The following is a 9,296-nucleotide window of genomic DNA, read 5'->3' as shown; positions in this document are numbered from 1 at the left end:
ATGTCATGTCCTTAGAATAGAGAATCCAAAACTCAAATGTAACAAATAAAACCTACTACATATTCACATATACATGTGCTACACATACATATGCACATACATATATAAAAACATATGTATATATACAGGAAAGTGAAAAATGCATTGTATTCCAAAGTATTTTGATTAGACCTTCATTTTTACACCCAGATTAATTCTATTCAATTATTGTCGCTAGGAAATTTAATTTTAAGGAAAATTAATTTTCATTTAAATAAATGATTGTACCTGAGGGGGGAAAAAAAAAAAAAAAAAGCAGGTGTCTGTGGGTCTTAAGCTGTATATAAATAGAATTATAAGTGAAAAATCATGCACACTCCAGTTGCTTTTCCCAGCTGAAGGTGAAAAGGTGAAAGCCAAACTTTGAAAATTATTTTAAAAACCATTAAGTGTTTGGGAAATTAACATTAACCACACCATTATTCCAGAACACACACAGTGAATGTTCATACAGTCACCACACATAACAAACGAAACCAAAAAACCACCAACGTTTAGTAATGTGGGCTGGCAGGAACAAGCTAGAGCATTCCCCTGCGGAGAGAAGGCCCTTTCTGAAGTTCTCTTCCTTCTAAGATAGGATGGCTTCTTGCCTTTGCCAGCTGCAGATGAGGTCTGTCCAAAGAGCTTGTTTTCAATTTCGTGGTTAATATCCTTCCAAGAACTATTATCCTGACTGTGAGGGGCAACTCTTTTCTTAAGTGATATAAATTACCTTGTGTAAAAAGTGGTGAGGACAGTCTTATTCTGGTTCAGGCTAGGCTTATTTCACTCTGTGTTACATCAACTGCTTTAACCAAATGAGACCAAGACATTTCTAATGCAAATATGTTGCCTCTGTAGAGGTTTGTAACTGTGAAGCCTAAGCAGAGCAGATTGGGGTGGATACAATCCAGTAGGCTAAATCATGTAAGACTTTACATAGATGAATAAAAATTGAACTGGTCAAGGTGAACATTATGGAGTAAATCTCCATTTTGCTCTTATTTACTTTCTTTTTTTTTTTTTTTTCTATTAACATTCAGTAATGAATGAGAATACACTTAACACTGCCTTTATGAAAATGTCAAGAAACTTCCAAATATTTTACTTGTAGAGATACTTCTGTTCCTTTTTGTTTTCTGTTCCTTTTTGTTTATCATCTATGCATCACTTCCACAGATTTAAATGGGGCCAGAATAGTAACACAGGTCTTTGCAGAGATGTTTGAGATGGTACTGTAAGTATTTTCCAGGGGCAAAACTAGATCCTGCATATTTTCTTTCTTTTTTAAAATTATTTCTCTAATTCCTTTTTCTATTTCTGGTCAAACCAGTAATCTGGCCTTCATTCATTTTTGAAAGAAAAGATTTCTGAAGTATACTGCACCTCGATTGGGTACTTATTAATGCCTGTTCTTGTTCAGTGATTATACAAAGATTGTTTGTACAAAGAAGCTGCATTGGCTTGAGTTAAATGTTTTTAGGTCAGTGCTAATTCCTGGTTGGAAACTTTTAGATAATCTTAATCTTTAGCTATATAAACTTTAAATACTTTACTGGGAAAAAAATCAACACAAAAACTTGTGTTTAAAAAAAAAATAATAAAAACTTTAAGAAGCTGCATTTCTGAGTAAATCAAGCCTGGCAAATTCCCTCCACCTAGTTTTACTTTCAGGGAAGGAAGCCTCACATTTAGAAGGAAGCGCCTCTTCCCACTACTAAAGCTGTACAGCTGTAACCAATTGCTTCATGAGCATGCAACCTGATTGCTTTCTTTTGTTTGAGAAGGAACTGAAAGAAACAATTTTAGCTGTAGGTGAACAAAATTCCTCTTTATAGAGATTTAGATTTTTTTTTTTCTTGTTTAAAAGGCTTTAGGATCTTGCTGAAGGAATTTTTTGAATGTGAAATTAATAATAGGTACTCAAAAATACAGTGACTAAAGTGTGTTTTGTCTGTATTTGGCAACATACAAGCCTAATTCAAAATATATTTGCAATATTTTATATAGATTTATTCACATTTACATATTTTATAAGTTTATAAACTCTACTCTTTTTCCTGTATAGGACCACTGCAACATTGTTTTCAATTTCTCCTATTCTCTGGCATTATTGAGGCTTTCTAATAGGATTATTTCTTGACTCTCCAGTTAGAGCTGTGAGAAGGAGCAAGGCATCCATTCTGCAGTCCAGAATTATAAACTATGATCCCCTCTCCCTGTTAGGTTATATATTATTATTATGTCAGCTTTACCCTTGGAGCACCATTAACAAATAAGCAGACCAAAAAACATTATCACAAATAATGTAAGCATGTGTTTGTATATATACATATATATATATATATATACACACACTATAAAAAACTGACTTGGCCAACAGTTTCCAGAATCCCAAAGCTCAATCCCTACTCAAATGGCATTCGGCTCCTATAAGCAAGGAAGAAAATGTAGTCCAGAAATATAATAAGCTTCGTCTTATTATAAAAAGGAGACAATCCAGTGGCCCAGTGCCCTAAAGAAGACTGACTTGTCATAGTCTCAACTCTTTCATTACACCATTCTCAACACACCTTTAATTCAGGGACCTGGGGGAAACCTTGTGTTACTTGTAATGAATCCAAAGAAGGAAACTAAGAAAAAACATTGCTTTTGTCTGTGCCTCTATTAAAAAGGACCTGCAAACAGGAGAAAAACAACAACAACAACAACAACAAAACACTTGGCAAAAACAGCTCTAAGCAGAGTTGGGTGTTAACTCAACCATCAACTATTGCAGCAAAGTAGAACTCAGGTCATTTATGGTTTTACAGATCACAGCTAACAGTTAAAACTGAGTCCAGAAACCAGAAGCCAGACAATTCAGACCATAAGAAAGATTTCTAATATAGCTAGGAAAGAGACGTTCCCCAGTAAGCAAACCGTTGATATTTTCTATAGTGGCTTCAAACTCTGTTTGAGATGAAATTTCATAATGGAGTAATCTAGGGGAAAATGACCAGTGTGTGAGGCAGATTACAGAACTGCCCTAACCTACTGACTTATAACATCCTTGCAATCTTCTTTGTATGAGCTGTCTGCTCCCCTTTGCACTGGGCCCTCTGTCCCATGGGCTCACATCTTAAGAGGAAATGAGATTGCCCAAAAGAAATATGTAGTCTTGCCTACATCCTTAAACAGGCAGCTTCTATCTCTGCTGAAAGGAGAGGAAAGAATGAGCAGTTAGGTGTGTAATGGGGTAACCCCCTGAAAACAATAAAACATAAATCATCTTCATCACTTCTAGTTGTACCACCTGGCTCTTGCCTTGACAAAGTCAGAGCTGCTCATCCTTATCCATCCTGGTCACTTTCTTCTGCTCCTAACAGCCGGCTTAGTAATCAAGTATGGAAGGGAGTACAAAAGATACTGAATGTGTACTCTCTGTGACCAGATATGTGTATTAAATGAAGGGAAACAAGCAGGTACTGTACAGAACTCATTGAGGAAACAAATTTTAGCCATTGGAAATACTCAGTAAGGCAAGAATACCACCAGCCAATGGATGCTTTTTGTCCTTTCTTCAAAGGATATTTTCATTTTCTTTAGCAAAGAAGAAAAAAACATTTTGCAATACAAGTCACTGAGAGCCTTGGCACAGATCTTTGTCACCTCCAGGAGGAGATACCAGTGTATTCCAACTATTCTTGCTAATAGTTAGCAGGTTTATTAGTAACCAGTACGGAAAACGTGTGCTTTTTCACGTGAAGTTCAGAGTTCATGTCCCTTAAAGAAGTTCCTGCCACCACTATGGACCCAGCACTTTCCCATACACTTCAAGAAGTGAAAAGGAGATGAGTCTCAAGCATAAGAGTGCATTAGAAGTGCTCCAAAAACTTCTGTTGTTTGACTGAAAAATTCTGGTAGTAAGGATGTGGCCCTCTTAGCAATGCTACTCCTCCCCTGCAAATGAACAGTTCTGACAGAATTGAACATCGTTCACAGAGGCAGCTTTCTGGCAGCAAAGGATATTCAAACAATTTCGATGAGCAATACCGCTCTGGACTAACTTAACCTGTCCAGCAGAATCAAATCTGCTGATTATGCAGATGCTGTGGTGAGAGCATTAACTTCCCCATTTCCTAAGCATGAGAAGTCTGGCCTGATGATTCCAGAAATAGATCTAGCCTAGAGCTCTCTGTGAGACAGACCTCTCACCTGAAAATAGCCTGCTCAAGTCAAAGTCTACTTTGTAAAATGAAAACAGGCACTGGAAACTTGCTTAATAATTGCAGCAGTTTTCAAAGATAAATAATTCTTTGACTCATTAAGGTCCTTAAAACTCGCTATCATGTCAACTGCTCCCACCTGGAACTTGAATAGTGGTGAGTAAAAGAAAGGGCATTTTTTTCCACTTGGTCCATCTGTCTTCTTCTCCTGCAGACCAAAGAGCTGCCGTTCATTCTGGTTTTGATTTGTCCTAGCCTATAAAGGTGACACACTTAGAGCAGCTAGAGAAATATTGTAACCTACGCTGTCCTTCTATGGCCCTCCAGAGACCATCCCTGGTTCTCTCAGGAGCACTGCCAGGAGGCAGGGGCAATGTAGGGATGGAGACCCTGCTATGGACTCATCACTATTCCAGGCTCCACCAAGGAAATGATGTTCTCGAGAGTCAGGTTGAGCCACCATCGTAGCTGTTGTGTAACATCAAAGGAGCACAAGGCAGCCACTGCAGAACTGAGAATGTTGCCTGAGTATTAGCAGTCCTTTAAATATGTTTATCAAACAAACCATCATCCCAGAGGAGAGAGGAGAAAAATATTTGGCTCTGGTTTTGCCAGGCAGCAGAAACAAAGAAAATCAGAACAAACGTGAAACAAAGTGAATCATAAATTCCCTACTGCCAATCTTTTAGGTTTGACACTGCAGATCAGAAAACGTTAACGCTGGGAAGCAGATGTGAATTGCATGTAAACCCACGTAGGTGTGGAACCCCCCTGACTTCAGCTGGGGTTGGTTAAGGGAAGCGATCCATCTGCTTTCTATGATCAGGGCCTGAATTGGTGGTGGGAAACCTGCAGGGTGGAGGTTAGGTATGGCCACACTTTCACGTCATATAGTCTGAGGCAGCATACTCTTTTATTTGAAATACTACCTTGAATGAAAGCTCAGGCAATTTTAACAGATCTATGATAATTCACTTCCACTGTACCCTAATATACACAATACACTAAGTTTACAGAGTTAATTACTCTTTTATCCATATATAAAAATAATCATTTTCTATGAATATACATTTTAAAATAATCATTTCAGGTTTAAAATTTAGGAGGCGCTACTTGTGGGTGCTACTTGTGAGTGCTACTAGTCCTGAAGCACCCCAATGTGGGCAGGCAGTTTCTTGCGGTACAGCTAAGCTGGCAATGTGCCACACAAACCCGTTGAAGATGAAGTGAAAACCTGCCAGTGCTTTTCAGTACATTTTTACTAGCATCACAAGGAGTCATGGCGTGTCTGCTAAACATGTACGAGGCCTCCAATTCTACTCTTTGACAGATTCACACGTCTGTATGCCCAAAACTATGCAAAAGGAAATACTGAAAATAGAGGTAGCAATAATAAACATCGCATCTATGAGTTGGTGAACATCCTTCAGAGAAAAGATAGGAAAGCTTTGGTTTATTGAACTCCCAAGTCTTATTTATTTATGTATTTATTTATTTATTGGTACAGTTCTGCGTGTTCAAATTATATGCTGGAAGGTAGATATGTACAGAAAATGAATTAAGCACAAGTAACCTAAGCACAAACAGAGAGAAGAAAAAAAGCGAGTGGGCTCTTGCAAAAAATATCTGTTCTGATATGTCCCTTTACAGAAGTGTATGTATTTCGCTATTCCCTTTGTGGGGCTGGCCACGGTCTAGTTACAATATAAACACACAGAAACAGGAAAAATAACTGAAGACATTGGGCCTGTTTTCTGTAGATATATACAGACACTATTGCAAAGATATAATTCCATTCAGATTTTGTAAGAAAAAAATAGAAAAATAAAAAAATAAATAGGGCTTTAGAGATACACGTTTTTTTTTCCATCTTTTTTTTTTTTTTTTTTCCTTCTAGAAGATTAAGTATATCTATGCCCATTATGCCCATGGAATAGTGTTTTTTCTTTTACTTACTGCAGTTTGAAAAAGTTGTTATTGGTCAGTTAGTAACCTGTTTAGTTTGAAATATGGTGATTTTTCAGGATGCAGCTGAAACTAAGAGGTAAGATATTCTAACAGTTTGCCTGGGCTTTATAATATCTTACTAAAACATCACAAACCTATGCTCTTTTATTTCAAAATAAAACCCCTCATTAAGAGCTCCTGGCATCTAATGCAGAGAGGCATGTCAGCTTCTTCTGTGCAAGATAACTAAATCAGGAGATGTTCTGAAGAGTGAGTAATGTCCAAGTTTGTTTCCAAACACTGCATTATGCATAGGCATTTTTTGTTTGTTTGTTTATAAAACAGACCCATGACTTTCTGAGACTATGATGAGTAGTTTTTGTTTATGTAAAGCAGGAGCTTCCGCAGCTGTTTACAGATGAAATTCTGCAAAGAGCTGAATACCTAAAATTACACTGCAGACAGTGGGCATACACAAGTCAGAACATACACAGAATAAGTGGGGCTTCAAAAGAAATCAGATCTCACAGCTTTCAACCCTTACACATTGTTATGCAGATGAGGAAAAGGGTAAATTTCATGGAAATGTACCAAATTTGTTTTTCTTTAACCTAAATTTTATGATATAATACACGTGGAAGGTATCAGAGGAATTCTGAAGCCTTTACAACTATGTACTCCGTGAAAGGAAATGAGAGAATCTTTGGGCCTTTGTGGAGATGGGAATTCTCCTTTTCTTTGATATGGAGTTGCATCCCTTGCCTGATATGGCAGACAGCAAATACTGTCTTTGTGGAAGTGTTAGAACCCTATTCTCGATCATCTGCCCTTTTCCATGTTTCTCTCAGATAAATCTCCACAGTTTCTCCCTGTTCCTTTTTATTTTTTCTTAATATTGTACTATCGACCTGTGAGTTTTTTCAGTTTGGATTTCTTTGTGTGGAACCATTTTAATATTCCACTTTAGTATTGTAGAGATTCTGCTTCTTTTATTCCTGTCCACTATCTACTTCTAGTGATGCAATGCATTGGTGGATTTGAACGAGTGATTCTAAGTTAACCACGTGTAGCAGCAATCTGCTCAGTGGAGGGGAGAGCCTGTTCAGAGATCCTAGGCTACTACTCAAAACCCATGTACATTTTCACTAGTAGATGGATGTTCTCGTTCTTTTATTCGGTATTGCAGTGGCAATATTCAGTCCTCTTGATCCATATAATGGGCATGTTATTTGTATTGCTTATTAAAGCCGTCACAAGAGATCCGCATTTATTTGACAAACCAATGGCGGTGATTGTGAGGGATTCACAACATTCTTGCCACTGAACTTCTGACAGTCTGTTTGTCATGGAAGACCATTTGAGAGGTTTTCTAAGGTAGGGTTTTCTTTTATTTGAAAACTGATCTTACTCTGAACACTGTCCCATGGATCTCCTTTCCAGCAATGTCAGGCTCTGGATCAACAACTGCCAATCCTCCTGTTAACAAAGTTACCTGACTTTCTACTCTTAGGAACTGCAAACCATCCCTAGAGCTAGCAGTTGACTTTATGTCAAAGCCTTCTTCTCCCTAAGTTAATTTAGGGATGCCAGAAGGACACATCTTTTGTGAACCGGAAGAATTCCCTGCACTCCTGCTTGAACACAGGGGACTCTCTGACCCTCTGTACTTTTTAGCAAGTGCATTTTTTCTGGAACCTATGCCTTGGTGCAGAATTCTCTGTATTGCTGGTATTCTTGGCTCAATGAAGGATTTTTTTTTTTCTTTAATGGGAAATTCTCAGGCTAAACAGAGGGGAGTCTGTACTGAATTTGCAGGCTCTAAAATACACAGTTCTCTGTGAGGAGATCCAGAAATGAAGGACCTGGGTTGTCTTAACTAAATTTTGATTTAGTGCAGAGAAATTGGAAGGAAAATGTGAGATGGCACTAAACCACTGCCGTGTCCCATGTCTTTGCACTCCAGATCACTGATGTAAGACAGAACAGCCTTAAGGATCGCTTTAAATCATCCTGTAACTATAGCATCATAAATGATCTTCAGGGTCAGAGGATAAGAGAGTTTGACTTTCTGGCAGTTCTGAGTTTTGATGACGCTTCTACTCAAACAAAGAAAACAAGTAAAGGCTTGTTTTAATTTAGGATTATTTTTTTGTGAAAATGATACTATAATCTTAATACATTTTGGAGTGAACATCTTTTTTTTGACTGACTTCATAAACTATTATGTCAGTAGATGCCACGGAATCCAGTTATGAGTTGGGTCCTCAATTTAGGAAGTGAAAGTGGAAAAGACAAAAATTTCAGAATGGGAGACACTTCTGTATTTTTGAGAGGCTGTAAAAACTATTAGACTGAAAGTTTCACTCTGGACTATTAGCTTTAATTAAAGAACAAGTTTACCTTTCATTGAGGTAAGCATACAAAATTGTGTTATTTCTCTAACCAGTTATTTCAAAAAGTATACGTTAATTATCTCCAATTGTCTGAGTAAAAAAGTATAAAAGGTTTTAGAAAAGTATGCTGCTATAACCCATAGTAAGAATAGAGTAGGCTATTTAATACCGATGTAATTGCAGGTTCTTTGAAGAGACCATTGAAACAGCTTGTATTTTAAAACTCCAAGGCAGGCTAACACTGTAAGAGCAGTTTATGCTATAACATCATGTAAGCTCCAAATTTCCTGAAGTAGTCAAAATAAGACAAGATTCATTGTTTGTTTTTGTTTTTTTTTTTTTCTTTCTAGATTACAGGTAACTGGAAGTACAGAGGCAGCTTTGATCTCCTGTTTATCTGAAGCTTTGTCCTTCTGAAAATGTGCAAGTCTCTCAAAAAGTTCAGCTAAGCAGGATTTCTATCTATTGTTTTGGGGCATCTGGAACTAGTGGGGAATACAGTACTTTCCCAGCTTAACATTTTATTTTTCCATTGCACCCTGAAGCTACACTGTGCACTGCCAAGAGAAAACTAATTCAGCAGTATAAATTAAAAATAGGATTCTCGTGACACAAACTGCATAAATATGTTTTACTTGTATAATGACTCTGCAGCAGTGATGTGTCTCTGTTGTGAATTCTTCTCAACTTGTGAGATGTGTTTTACATTGCCAGTTTGTAGAGGGAA

This window comes from Aythya marila, assembly GCF_965140915.1.
Source record: "Aythya marila genome assembly, chromosome: 2".
In the NCBI taxonomy this organism is placed as follows: Eukaryota; Metazoa; Chordata; class Aves; order Anseriformes; family Anatidae; genus Aythya; species Aythya marila.
This window is presented reverse-complemented; position numbering follows the sequence as displayed.